Below are 15000 nucleotides of genomic sequence, written 5' to 3'. Positions count from 1 at the left end.
ATTCATTCATTCATTCATCCATTCATTCATTCATTCATTCATTCATTCATTCATTCATTCATTCATTCATCCATGCTGTAATAGGGCTGCCAGATACTCTCTAGTCACAAGTGTGGTTCCAGCTCCAGGTGGGAAACTCCTGGAGATTTGGGGATGGAGCCTGAGGAGAACCGGGACCTCAGTGGGTACAGTGCCTATGGGATTATTTTCTGCAGGGGAATTGATGAGCCGTAATTTCATAGGTTCTACTTGGAGGCTGGCAGCCCTATGCCGCAAAACGCTACAACCTTGCATTGAATCAGAATGTCCCATTGGGCGTGAAAGTGGATTTACTGGCATGCCTAAGATCACCACCTCTTTAATTTAAATTAATTGAACAGCTCCATCTATTTTATTCCACCATCACAGATACAAATAAAATAAGATTACAGTCATAAGAACATCAGTAAAACCCTGATTGATTGGACAAATGGTCCATCTAGTCCAGCATCCTGACCCTGTGCATCAAAGTTGGCCAGGTAGGTGACTGCCCACTGGCACCACCTGGTCTACAGGGTGCAGGTGCCTCCTCTTGCCCCTACCCTGCTGTAGGGCTCTTTTTCTAGCAGGAGCTCCTCTGCATGTTAGGCCACGCCCCCCTGATGTAGCCAATCCTCCAAGAGTTTAGAGGGCTCTTCGTACAGGGCCTATTGTAATCTCCCAGAGATTACATCAGGGGGAGTGTGGGGGAGTGTGGCTTATGCAGAGGAGCTCCTGCAAGAAAAAGAGCCCTACATACACACACACATACACATACACACACACATTGGCCATCAACTCACAGATGACTTCTGGTGACCCAAAAGGGTTTTCAAGGCAAGAGACATTCAGAGATGGCTTGCCATTGCCCACCTTTATATAACAACCCTGGAATTCCTTGGTGGTCAAATACTAACCCAAACCAAACCTGCATAGCTTCAAGTCGCCTGGGCCATCCAGGACAGTGTGTCTGTGTGTGTCTGTGTTGTGTGTGTGTGCACGCGCGCTTTCCCAGAGTTGACCAGAGAAACAAAACAATTTTTTTTCCTTTCTTATGCACCTGCAATCCACTGAAGCGGTAAAAAGCTTTCTGGGCAACAAACATGAGGGGCGAATTAGTATACTCAGGTATTGAACACAGCTTGATTTGCAGGTGCTGTGCGAAACCCAAGTCTTATAAATTATAATAAAGCTCCACGATCAAAAAAGGTGGTTAAAACATCAGCTGTGTGTATTGCCTTAGATATCTAACTGGCAGATATGAAACTTTTTCTTATACCACTTTAATTTACACATGTGGATTTGTCCTCTATTTCCAGTAACGGACTTTCTCAGTACATTCTGTTGGGGCCTAATGTGCTTATTAAAGGGGGGGAAACTCTTTTTATTTCTCTTTGCCCATGTTATGTCTCACGTGCATAACATGTCATGTGAGCTTTTGCCTTAAGCACGGGTTCCAGAACATAAGAAAAGCGGCCAGTAGAAAGGTGAATGAAACACGAACTGCACCTGTTGGATTTCGGACTGCTACCCAAGCAAGGAGTAGCACACGCCGTACCTGCTGGATTTCAGACTGCTACCCAAGCAAGAAGTAGCACACGCCGTACCTGTTGGATTTCAGACTGCTACCCAAGCAAGAAGTAGCACATTTATTGGTACTGCACACGTCTATTGAGAGCCAGTTTGGTATAGTGGTGAAGTGTGCGGACTCTTATCTGGGAGAACCGGGTTTGATTCCCCACTCCTCCACTTGCACCTGCTGGAATGCCCTTGGGTAAGCCATAGCTCTGTCAGAGGTTGTCCTCAAAAGGGCATCTGCTGTGAGAGCCCTCTCAGCCCCACCCACCTCACAGGGTGTCTGTTGTGGGGGGAGAAGATATAGGCAATTGTAAGCCGCTCTGAGTCTCTGATTCAGAGAGAAGGGCGGGGTATAAATCTGCAGTCTTCTTCTTCAGTCTTCTATCAACAAAGGGATACAGACAGTGGACTTTGGTACCATTACAGCAATTGGAAATTAATCTATTTTGAGTTGTGCCATATCCATGGACATTTGTAAGAATTTTGGTGAATACACGAGTAGGATATAAGAAATATCTGTGGAGCAATTATTTGCAATATATAAGTAACACAGTGGTTTATTTGTTACTAATCAGTGCACTGTGGTTTCTGGTTTTGCCCACCTGGGGACTGACAAACCTAGCTAGGAAAGATGGGAGGATTGTGGCAGAAGAGTTTGCTACCACTTCCCAACTCAAGAGACGTCAAATGACGGGGTGAGTGCAAGAGCTGAAAGGACAGCAGCTGGGCCCGCCTGACCTTGACTTTTTAATCCACCTTGGGGAGCAGCCTATGTCGACTCAAATTGGCCACCCATATCCAGCCCAGGTTAGGACCTCTGATAAACAAAACAATAGTCTACAAAAATTAATGAAGTAAAATAGACCATAAATGTTGTCCGCTTGATTTCCCCAACCCCAAACACTACTTTTTTGGAAGACTTCAGAGGTTCCGGAGGGAAATGGATGGCGAGGATCCATCTGCCTAACAAAGTGTGTGGGCACATGAAAGCTCGCACCGTGAATAAACAGTTTGGGGCTGGGGTGGAATTCTGGCAGGAGCTCCTTTGCATATTAGGCCACACACCCCTGATGTAGCCAATCCTCCTGGAGCTTAGAAGGCTCTTTTTTGTAAGCTCTTGGAGATTTGGCTACATCAGGGGGGTGTGGCCTAATATGCAAAGGAGCTTCTGCTAGAATTTCAGCCAGTGGCAGCACTACAACACCAGTCTGGGACCGTGCCCCAAGCAAGGCACCACCGCCACCCCTTCATCACCATCAGCAACGGCAAGCGCAGCTGCAGAGAGGTTCTCGCTGTCAGTGAGCGTGCCGCTGCTGCCCACCGTTTCTCTGCCTCTTGTCTCTGTGACGTGAAAGGCAGAGTGACGGCAAGCAGCGGCAGCACGCAAACTGACAGTGGGAGCCTTGCTATTGCTTCTAAGCAGACTATTTCAGTCCGCTTAGAAGCACAGATGGAAGGGAGGGCCCAAACTGACACCCTTTCCTCAGCTTGGCGCTCCCGGCAGCCGCCTACAGCAGCTCAATGGACCCGCAGGCCCTGATTCCACCCCTGGTTGGTGCCAGAGGGCTCTAAATGCTTCAGACCAACATGGCTTCCCACCTGGAGGACACATCTGTATGATCATAAAGGGATTGTGGTTCATAGAATCCGACCAATGTTGTTAACCCATGAGAAAACCACTGGCTATTGTGGACTGACTTCCTGGCGACATGATTAAGATTGGGCCGCTAAAAAAGGAAGAAAGGGGGTTTTTTTAGGTTTTTTAAAAATGTAATCAGAATATAAAACCTGTTGGTAGAAACGAATACCTGGCTCAGAAGATTATGCTGGGGAAATAAAAGCTAAGCAGTAAATCAAACACACACGACATGAAACGGCGTCTCCATTACAAAGCATTTCAAGTGTAATTTGTTTCATGAGGTAAATCTCCGCTTTATTAGTATTTTACCTACTGTAGCTTATCCATCAAAGATTCTTTGATTCGGGTAGATTTTCACACATGTGGCAGTGATACATATTTGAACAAGAACAGAAACCGGCAACTATGCTCTCATTAATCATGCAATTTTGATTCTGTCACCTGCACTTTGGTCCGTCATCTGTTTCCTCGGTACGCTGAACCTTTGAGCGGCTTCAAAGGCCTGCCAGGGTTTTTTTTTTCCTTCAAACTATCAGTAGGCCTCAAACTCGACTCCCTTTTCTTTCACCATTCCATTCCCTTCATATCATCAAGCTGACAGTGAAATAGGTGCTGTTCAACCCACGTCAGTGAACTGGTTTCAATCACCCATGCCAGGAAGAGTTCTTCTGTACCACTGGAAAGGTGCACGGGGATGCTGTGTTCTTTCTGCCTCAGAAAATTATGTTTCCCCTGTGTCAAAGCTATGGAAACTCACCGTTCTCTGCACTGGGGATTATATCCCGTCGTTTGTGGAAGACATTCAAATCCAGGTTGGAATGGGTTTTTCAGAAGTTTCCATTTTCACGTCCAAGTGTGTTACTTCTTAACTTCAGCTAATTAGATCTCAGCGAAGCTTCTGTTTCCTTTCTGGTTTGCAGGTCGTTGATGGCTGGGTCTGGCCAGAGGCTCTTTGAGGAAAGGGACAGGAATTCTTGAGAACATCTGTGCCAGCTAATAAGCTCTAGGCTGGGCTTCCAATTCCTCTCTCGATTGCAGGTAATATAAGCCTTTGGCAAGGCCATAGGTGTGAGCTGAAGGTCTCTCATTGGCTTTTAGTCTTAGGCTCTCTGTGAACCAGCTCTGTGGATCCAGGAACAGCCCAAGATGCAATTTATTATCTACTTACTATTGTAGTTTACTGTTGCAATGCATTATCTATTTACTATTGCAATTTATTTTTATTATCTTTATTGTACTTTTAATTTCGATCGATTTTTTTTAAAAAAGGTAAAGGTGCAAGCACTGGGTTGTTACTGACCCATGGAGCGACATTGCATCATGACATTTCCTCGGCAAACTTCTTACAGGGTGGTTTGCCATTGCCTTCCCCAGTCATCTACTCTTGGAAGAGCCAGTTCTTGGAAGAGTCCGCACACTTAATCACTACACCAAACTGGCGGTCCTTGGAAAGGAATTAGAGATAGAAGTAGGCTTCCCAATCCCCAGGTCCCAGCGGGGGATCCCCCGATTTTACAGGCTTCCCCCCTCCCCCAGCCAGCTGGCCAGCGGGGGAAGCCCCACCCCCACAGCCATTATGCACCTCCACAAAAGATTCCCATAGGGAATGATGGGGAATTGATCTGTGGGTATCGGGGGCTCCGGGGGGGGGCTGTTTTTTGAGGTAGAGGTGCCAAATTTTCAGTATAGCATCTAGTGCCTCTCCCCAAAATACCTTCCAAGTCTCAAAAGGATTGGACCAGGGGGTCCAATTCTATGAACCCCAAAAGAGGGTGCCCCTATCCTTCATTATTTTCTATGGAAGGAAGGCATTTTAAAAGGTGTGCTGTCCCTTTAAATGTGATGGCCAGAACTCCCTTGGAGTTCAATTATGCTTGTCACACCCTTGCTCCTGGCTCCACCCCCAAAGTCCTCTGACTCCACCCCCAAAGTCCCCAGATATTTCTTGAATAGGACTTGGCAACCCTAGATAGAAGCTTCCTTCCCTACACCTGGCTGTCATGAGGTCAGCTTTCCCGAATCTTTCCAGCAACAGTTACTTTCCCGCTTAAAACTTTTCAACTCAGATTGTGGCCTAGATTCAGAACCAAGCCTGAACCGAATGCTTTGAAAGAACAAGGAACTAGGCAGGACAAGCGTCTCAATTCCTTGACAGCAGGGACCTTTGGAATTCTGGAATAGCATGGTGGGCAAAGCTACAAAATGGCTGCTACAAAACAGCTGCTACAGAAGGCAGAGCTAGCCACAAAATGACTGCCACAGCTTATCTTCAGCCATATAGTGAAGATCCCTATGCTGTGGTGGTAGCGTTGCCAAGTCCAATTCAAGAAATATCTGGGGACTTTGGGGGTGGAGCCAGGAGACATTGGGGTGGAGCCAAGATCAAGCCTGTGACAAGCATAATTGAACTCCAAAGGGAGTTCTGGCCATCACATTTAAAGGGACGGCACACCTTTTCCATTCCTTCCTTCCATAGGAAATAATGAAGGATAGGGGCACCTTCTTTTGGGGTTCATAGAATTGGACCCCCTGGTCCAATCTTTTTGAAACTTGGAGGGTATTTTGAGGAGAGGCACTAGATGCTGTACTGAAAATTTTGTGCCTCTACCCAAAAGAACACCCCCCCCCCAGAGCCCCAGATACCCGTGGATCAATTCTCCATGATTTTCTATGGGAATAAATCTCCATAGGGAATAATAGAGTTCCCAGCAGACATTTCCCTCCCCTCCCCCTGTTTTCTGACGACCCTGAAGTGGGGGGAGGGTCTCCAAACCAGGGGATTCCCTGCCTCCACCTGAGGATTGGCAACCCTATGTGGTGGCAACTGCCCCAAAGCAACATCCTTAAATATTTGCACAGACAATCAAACCTCCATGGTCAATTAGAAACTTTGCTGGGCAAATATTCCATTTTACCATGCCCACTTGCCTAAAAACACTTGGTGGATGCAATACTACCCATGGAACTATGTTGGAAGCCCTCAGCTTAAGCAAACAGTCAAGAAATTGCTACTTTAGAGAATGCTGTTCAGTCTGATGAGTTTTCCCTTTCAATGCCTTTGGTGTAGTGATTAGAGAGTTGGGCTAGGATTTGGGACACCCAGGTTCAAATCCCCACTTGTTTTATGGAAGATTGCTGGGTGACACATTCTCAACCTAACCTACCAACTAACAGGGTTCTTGTGATGATAAAATGGAAGATATGAGAACAATGTTAAGCAGGGCTTTTTTTTTTTTTAGCAGGAACGCACAGGAACACAGTTCCAGCTGGCTTGGTGACAGGAAGTGTGGCCTGATATGCAAATGAGTTCCTGCTTTTTCTACAAAAAAGCCCTGTGTGAAACAATGGTAATGTCAGCAGGTGTGGCCTAATATACAAATGAGATCCTGTTGGGCTTCTTCTAAAAAAAAAAAGCCCTGAATTTAAACCACTTTGGGTTCTCACTGGTCAGTAAAGCGGGGTATAAATAATGTAAACAAATAACTGAGTTACATTTATAAGTCCTAGGAGCCAGGCCCTTTCCACTGCAATGCCTTCATCATGTTGTGAATCTGTTCTTCTCAGGGGTGGCATTCTAGCAGGAGCTCCTTTGCATATTAGGCCACACGCCCCTGAAGTAGCCAATCCTTCAAGAGCTTACAAAAAAGAGACTTGTAAGCTCTTGGAGGATTTGCTACATCAGGGGGTGTGGCCTAATATGCAAAGGAGCTCCTGCTAGAATGCCACCCCTGGTTCTTCTTAAGCCCTGCTCAGATGTAGACTCACTCTTGGTTTTAGAAAAATACAAAATAGAACTGTGATATAAGGGCCACCATACTTTTACTTATAATTTTCAGTGATAGACAATAAAAACAATTTTCCACAGAGCTCATTGTTGATTAATCATACAGCATGTAATTAACTAATAATAATAATAGATGCATTTCATGTTGCCACTTCTTTAGTATTATTAATTTCTTCTTCTTGCTAAGCTGTATAAAGTGAAGGAGTTAGATAGTATCTTTTTTAAAAACTTGCACAAAGCCTTCCAATGCATTGCTGGCCAAACCACTCTCCATGAAGTAACCACCTTAAAAATGCAGATAACAATGCTCTGATAAAATTTATTACACTAATATGGTTCATTTAAAAGACCCTGGGATGAATGCAAAACTTTATTTTCTTGATTTTGGAAGGCAGGCCAAAGCTTATTTTTACTTTATTTTATTGAACTTTGGGAATATGAGAACGGCCATTCTTCCCAATTATTTGTATTTTTATTTATTTTATTTCCTCGTATTTGTCTCCCGCCCTCCCCACAAGCAGGCTCAGGGTGGCTAACAAGCCAAAATGGCGTCTAAAAGCACAAAGAAGTCGTAAAAGATTAAGGCATAGAACATTAAAACACAATGATGCTGTAAATCAAATAGAACAATAGGGTATACAGAAGTGAGGCAGGGTTCCTGTGGTTCTCTCCAGCATTAAACAATATCAGTCGCTGATTGGTTGATGTGTTTGATTATTTTACCAACATTAAGGTGCCCATTTGTATGCTTTTTCCATTGTGTCTATTTGCCTGAGGAGGTCACGAAAGAAGAAAAAGACTGCAGATTTATACCCCACCCTTCTCTCTGACTCAGAGTGGCTTACAATCTCCTTTATCTTCTCCCCTCACAACAGACACCCTGTGAGGTAGGTGGGGCTGAGAGGGCTCTTACAGCAGCTGCCCTTTCAAGGACAACCTCTGCCAGAGCTATGGTTAACCCAAGGCCATTCCAGCAGCTGCAAGTGGAGGATCTGGGAATCAAACCCGGTTCTCCCAGATAAGAGTCTGTGCACTTAACCACTAAACCAAACTGGCTCTCAACTCACCTAGATTTCCACCAACTCTGAAAACCCGAACTATTCAAGAGGACTTTTCTGTGCGGACAATAGGATTGCGCTGTGCAGAATGGTGTGACAAACTTGCTTGAATAAATGGTTAGGGAGTGTGGTCTGTACTGCTGTGGATAGCTTATTGTAAGCAATTTGTGCAATTTCTGTAACCACTTAAAGTGTCATCTGAATATTGATGCTATGTTTCAGTTCTTTCTGGTGGTTGGAGACTACTAAAATCCCAATGCATTTGATTATGGAATGTCCCATTTTGTTGATAGTACTGGTTCACTTTGCGTAATCTGCCTTCAGTCCCTGTGTGAAAGGCAGACTCTAAATAGCAGGGCTTTTTTTGTAGCAAGAACTCCTTTGCATATTAGGCCACACATCCGCTGTAGCCAATCCTCCTGGAGCTTACAGTAGACCCTGTGCTAAAAGCCCTGTAAGCTCTTGGAGGATTGGCTACATCAGGAGGTGTGGCCTAATATGCAAAAGAATTTCTACTACAAAAAAACCCCCCTGCTAAATAGCATGAATAAAATAAAAATAAATAGCTACTTTAGATGCTCCTTGCATACATAGGAATATAGCGAGAGCCCTGCTGTGTCAGACCAGTGATTCATCTAGTCCAGCATCCTATCTCACAGAGTGGCCAAACAGTTCCTCCGGATGGCCAACGCCAGGTCATAGAGGCCGATGCCTTCTCCTGATGTTTCCTCCTGGCTTTGGGATGAGAGGCTTAGTGCTTCTGAATGTGGCAATTCCCCTCAGTCACCACAGCTAGCAGCCATCGATAGACTTTCCTTCCATGAATCTATCTAATCCCTTTTTTAAAGCTGTTGATTCCTGCAGCCGTCGCTATATCCACAGGCAGCAAATTCCGCATTTTAATCGCTCTTTATGTAAAGGAGTGTTTCCTTTTTGTCTGTAAAATAATATTTTTTTTCTTTTGTCCATACAAAAAAAGTATGGAGGGATAAAGATACAATGAAAAAAAACCCAAAAATACGATCAATGTTTCTGGGAGGTAAGTCTAGGTGGTCCGGGGTCCAAAGAGCATTATGCTGAGCCCAGGGATGGAATTCTAGCAGGGGCTCCTTTGCATATTAGGCCACACACCCCTGATGTAGCCAATCCTCCAAGAGTTCACAGGGCTCTTTTTTGTAAGCTCTTGGAGGATTGGCTACATCAGGGGCGTGTGGCCTAATATGCAAAGGAGCTCCTGATAGAATTCCACCCCTGGCTGACAACTGGCTGGTGATTCCCATCCTGATCTGGCTATCTTCAACCAGGAGGAACTCTCTGGCCGATTCCCCATTAGCCTTGCTGCGGTCTCACACTCCTTTTTCCCACGGTGCTTCTGCCCGATTTTGCAAACGCTGCTTCGAAGCTGCGACTTGCCCCACCCCTTTCCCAGGTTCTCTCCGTGGCTTCAAAATCCGGTTTTCAGAGAATCCTACAGCCACATGCACACGTCAGCAATTTGCATGACTAGAAGAAGAAGAAGAAGAAGAAGAAGAAGAAGAAGAAGATATTGGATTTATATCCCACCCTCCACTCCAAAGAGTCTCAGAGTGGCTCACAATCTCCTTTACCTTCCTCCCCCACAACAGACACCCTGTGAGGTGGGTGGGGCTGGAGAGGGCTCTCACAGCAGCTGCCCTTTCAAGGACAACCTCTGCCAGGGCTATGGCTGACCCAAGGCAAGTGCAAGTGGAGGTGCAAGTGGAGGAGTGAGGAATCAAACCCGGTTCTCCCAGATAAGAGTCCGCACACTTAACCACTACACCAAACTGGCTCTCCTTTGGGAGCAGGTCCAGAGGAGGGTGACGAAGATAGTGGAGACCAAGTCCTATGAAGAAAGGTTGAAGGAGCTGGGCATGTTTAGCCTGGAAAGTGAAGCGGCTGAGAGGCGATCTGATCACCATCTTCAAGTCCTTGAAGGGCTGTCAAATATAGAGGATGGTGTGGAATTGTTTTCTGTGGCCCCAGAAGGTAAGACCAGAACCAATGGGTTGAAATTAAATCAAAAGAGTTTCCAGCTCAACATTAGGAAGAACTTCCTGACCATTAGAGTGGTTCCTCAGTGGAACAGGCTTCCTCGGGAGGTGGTGGGCTCTCCTTTCTTGGAGGTTTTTAACCAGAGGCTAGATGGCCATCTGACAGCAATGAAGATCCTGTGAATTTAGGGGGAGGTATTTGTGAGTTTCTTGCATTGTGCAGGGGGTTGGTCTTGATGACCCTGGAGGTCCCTTCCAACTTTATGATTCTATGATTCAAAGAAAACATCATGGAAGGCCTAGCAACCCCTCCAAAGTATGTGGCGGAACCGGGATATTCTCAGATCCTTCATAACCTAAATCCAAAAGAGTGGAAGTACACCTCTGTTAACATTTCCACAAGAGCTCCTGGTTCCTAACAAGAGGAAAGGCTTTCCAGAAGGAATCTTTGCACCCCCCCCTTCCCAAGACACACATGTGGTAGATTCCAGGCTAATTCAAGAGACATATGAGGCAGACCTCTTGCATCTTGAAGAGATCTCCTTGTAGTTTGAGACTATCAAGATGGTGACCATGTTGGCCTCACATGCCTAGGACCTTTGGCATGTTGAGATGGTGTTGTGGATGTGAGATCTGCCTGAGATCTCTGGCTGTGTCATTTTAAAAAGCAGTTGATTGAAACATATTTTCCCAGAAATGATTAGCAGCTGTAGAACAAAGTTTGAATCTGGAAACATTACATTCAAGGTATAAGCTTTTGTGCACAAGCATACTTCAAATACAACAAAGTGGAAGTTACTAGTCTGTATATATAGGCTGTTTCTACACTTGACAGAAGATCCTCTCTCAGTGCACATTTAAAATGTTCATCTCCATTGCATGCCTCTGTCACTCATCTTGATTTGCATTATCTTAAGTCATCTACACTCATTTTCTTGAATTGGCACCAAAAGCGGGTTCACCCCGGCGTTGCTTCTCACATTACAAGAGTACTTGTAATGGAAAGCCAGTTTGGTGTAGTGGTTAAGTGTGCGGACTCTTATCTGGGAGAACCGGGTTTGATTCCCCACTCCTCCACTTGCACCTGCTGGCATGGCCTTGGGTCAGCCATAGCTCTGGCAGAGGTTGTCCTTGAAAGGGCAGCTGCTGTGAGAGCCCTCTCCAGCCCCACCCACCTCACAGGGTGTCTGTTGTGAGGGAGGGAGATAAAGGAGATTGTGAGCCGCTCTGAGACTCTTCGGAGTGGAGGGCGGGATATAAATCCAATATCTTCATCTACCTCACAGGGTGTCTGTTGTGGGGGAGGAAGGTAAAGGAGATTGTGAGCCGCTCTGAGACTCTTCGGAGTGGAGGGCGGGATATAAATCCAATATCTTCTTCTTCTACTACTTTTGAACAGGAGTTTTTTGCAAGTGGATTCAATGCTCATAAAATCAGAATCAACCCTGGGTGAGTGGCAAACTACCATACAGCATAATGGAGATGTTGGACAGACTCAAGGACTAAACAGGAATAACAAGCTTCGTTTATATGGTTATCATTTGTCTGGGTTTAATTCGAGGGGAAACGCAGTGAAGGATATAAATATGTCAGAATTGGAGATTGATGTGCAGATGTATCCTTAATTGTAGAATACCGCGAGTAATTAACTGAGACCCTGCTGTTATGCCCCATCTGTCCCCTCTCAAGCATGGAGTCGACCTTATAGCATCGTCTTCTTTGAAGTGGCTTGATTGGCTGCGTAGAGTTATCTCCCCGGTCCCCAGATCAGAGAAATACATTCTACCAATCTACCATTCCAAATTGCATTACATTCTACTATACATTATTTTACAATACAATCTACTTGTCTAATATATTATTCCAGAGAAGAAATAAAATAAAAACAGCAGCTGTAACACTCTTAAGCAAGAAAATTTGAAAAGTGTGGAAAGGGGGAAGGGGGAAACAGAAACAATAACAAAAACATGATGAATTGTTTGAACTCTTTTGAATGTGCACTGCTTCAAGACAATCGTAAGAGAAATTTCTTTGTTACAGGTCTCTTTGATCATTATCATGAAGGACTTTATCAGAAAGACCAGAATTCCTACTACAAATGGCTAATCGGGGATTGAAATGTGATGACAGTGGAACCAGATCACATTTGCTATAATTATTCTAGTATGTTCTGCTTCACATCTTTACTCCTTTTTCTTTAAAGGAACGATAGGAGGGGAGATGAATGAAAGGAAAATATGGACAACGAGGCCCTCAAACTGCATTAGCGCTGATTTGAAGTTAACTTCTCAGGACATGTGCGGTTCACAATGAAAACTATTTTCTTTAATGTCCCCGTAGGAATTCAGATGAGTCAAAGGAAATGAAAACCACTGAACAGAACGTTGGTTATTTTCTGCATGTCACAGACAAGGTGTCATCGAGTTTTTCAAATGTTAATTAATCCCATCGCTGGCAGTAAGCTGCGGACAGTTGAATAGCATGTTAGGCCTGTAAATGATTACATGGCTCAAAAATAGCAAAACTTCATTATCTAGCTAGCTAGCTAGCTCATCAGTGGACGTGACACTTGACACAGTAGCATAGTGGGAGCACTGGCCATTTAACTTGCAGAGAAATTTCCTGGTGGGCTGTTGCCTAGAGGGCTACTGGTGGCCATTAGCAAGCAGATCCAAGCCAGAAACTCAGGAGGTGGATAGCAACTATTTGTCAACAATGGTGATTGGAATTAGTTCGCCAACTCAGTAGAACAGGCTTCCTCAGAAGGTGTTGGACTCTCCTTCCTTGAAGGTTTTTAGAGGCTACATGGCATCCTGACAGCACTGCTGATCCTGTGAATTTAGAAGAAGATATTTGAGAATTTCCTGCAGGAGTTTGGACTAGATGACCCTTGAGGTCCCTTCCAATTCTATAATTCTGTGTTTTCCTACACTACTGTCAATTTTCAGGAGGAAACAATAATTTGCATAATTTAGCTCAGGGGTGGCCAAACTCTAGCTCAGGAGCCACATGTGGCTCTTTCACACATATTGTGTGGCTCTTGAAGCCCCCACTGCCCTGTCAGATGGCTTGGAGGAGGCATTTCTCCCTTTAAATCTCTTCTCCCAGCCAAGCCAGCTGGCAACTTGGAGAGTGCTTTAAAAAGATAAAGTTGCTTTCCTTCTACTTTTCCCATCCCCATCTATTTATTTTCCTTCCTTCCTTCCTTCCTTCCTTCCTTCCTTCCTTCCTTCCTTCCTTCCTTCCTTCCTTCCTTCCTTCCTTCCTTCCTCCCATCCTTCCTTTGTCTTTTGGCTCTCAGACATCTGATGTTCATGACTTGCGGCTCTCAAACATCTGATGTTTATTCTATGAGGCTCTTATATTAAGCAAGTTTCACCACCTTTGATTTAAGAACAAAAGAACATCAGAGAAGCCAATGGCCCATCCAGTCCAACACTGTGTCGCGCAGCGGCCAAAATTTTTTTATATATATGTGTGTGTGTGTGTATATATATATATATATATATATATACACACACACACACACATACACACTGTGGCTAATAGCCACTGATGGACATCTGCTCCATATTTTTATCTAACCCCCTCTTGAAGCTGTCTATGCTTGAAGCCGCCACCACCTCCTGTGGCAGTGAATTCGACATGTTAATCACCCTTTGGGTGAAGAAGTACTTCCTTTTATCCGTTTTAACCTGACTGCTCAGCAATTTCATTGAATGCACATGAGTTCTTGTATGGTGAGAAAGGGAGAAAAGTACTTTCTCTACTTACTCCATCCCATGCATTATCTTGTAAACCTCTATCATGTCACCCCGCAGGCGACATTTCTCCAAGCTAAAAAGCCCCAAGCGTTTCAACCTTTCTTCATAGGAAAAGTGTTCCAAACCTTTAATCATTCTAGTTGCCCTTTTCTGTACATTTTCCAATGCTATAATATCTTTTTTGAGGTGCGGTGACCAGAATTGCACACAGTATACCAAATGAGACCGCACCATCGATTTATACAGGGGCATTATGATACTGGCTGACTTGTTATCAATTCCCTTCGTAATAATTCCCAGCAAGGCGTTGGCCTTTTTTATTGCAATCGCACACTGTCTTGACATTTTCAGTGAGTTACCTCCCACAACCCCAAGATGTCTCTCTTGGTCAGTCTCTGCCAGTTCATACCCCATCAACTTGTATTTGCAGCTGGGATTCTTGGCCCCAATGTGCATTACTTTGCACTTGGCCACATTGAACCTCATCTGCCACGTTGACGCCCACTCACCCAGCCTCAACAGATCCCTTTGGAGTGCCTCACAATCCCCGCTAGTTCTCACCATCCTGAACAATTTAGTGTCATCTGCAAACTTGGCCACTTCACTGCTCACTCTCAACTCCAAATCATTTATGAACAAGTTAAAGAGCATGGGACCCAGTACTGAGCCCTGCGGCACCTCACTGCTTACCGTCCTCCACTGCGAAGACTGCCCATTTATTCTCACTCTCTGCTTCCTATTAATTAGCCAGTTTTTGATCCACAAGAGGACCTGTCCTTTTACTCCATGACTCTCGAGCTTTCTAAGCAGCCTTTGATGAGGAACTTTATCAAAAGCTTTCTGGAAGTCAAGGTAAACAACATCTACTGGGTCTCCTTTGTCCACATGTTTGTTCACCTCCTCAAAGAACTGTAACAGGTTAGTGAGGCAAGATCTTCCCCTACAGAACCCATGCTAAGTCTTCCTCAATAACTTGTGTTCATCAATGTGCCTACTCATTCTGTCCTTGATAATGCTTTCTACAAACTTTCCCGGTATTGAAGTCAGACTGACTGGCCTGTAATTTCCCGAATCTCCTCTGGAACCCTTTTTAAAGATGGGGGTGATATTTGCTACCTTCCAGTCCTCAGGAACGGAGGCAGATTTC

Source organism: Heteronotia binoei, chromosome 9 (assembly GCF_032191835.1).
Source record: "Heteronotia binoei isolate CCM8104 ecotype False Entrance Well chromosome 9, APGP_CSIRO_Hbin_v1, whole genome shotgun sequence".
In the NCBI taxonomy this organism is placed as follows: domain Eukaryota; kingdom Metazoa; phylum Chordata; class Lepidosauria; order Squamata; family Gekkonidae; genus Heteronotia; species Heteronotia binoei.
This window is presented reverse-complemented; position numbering follows the sequence as displayed.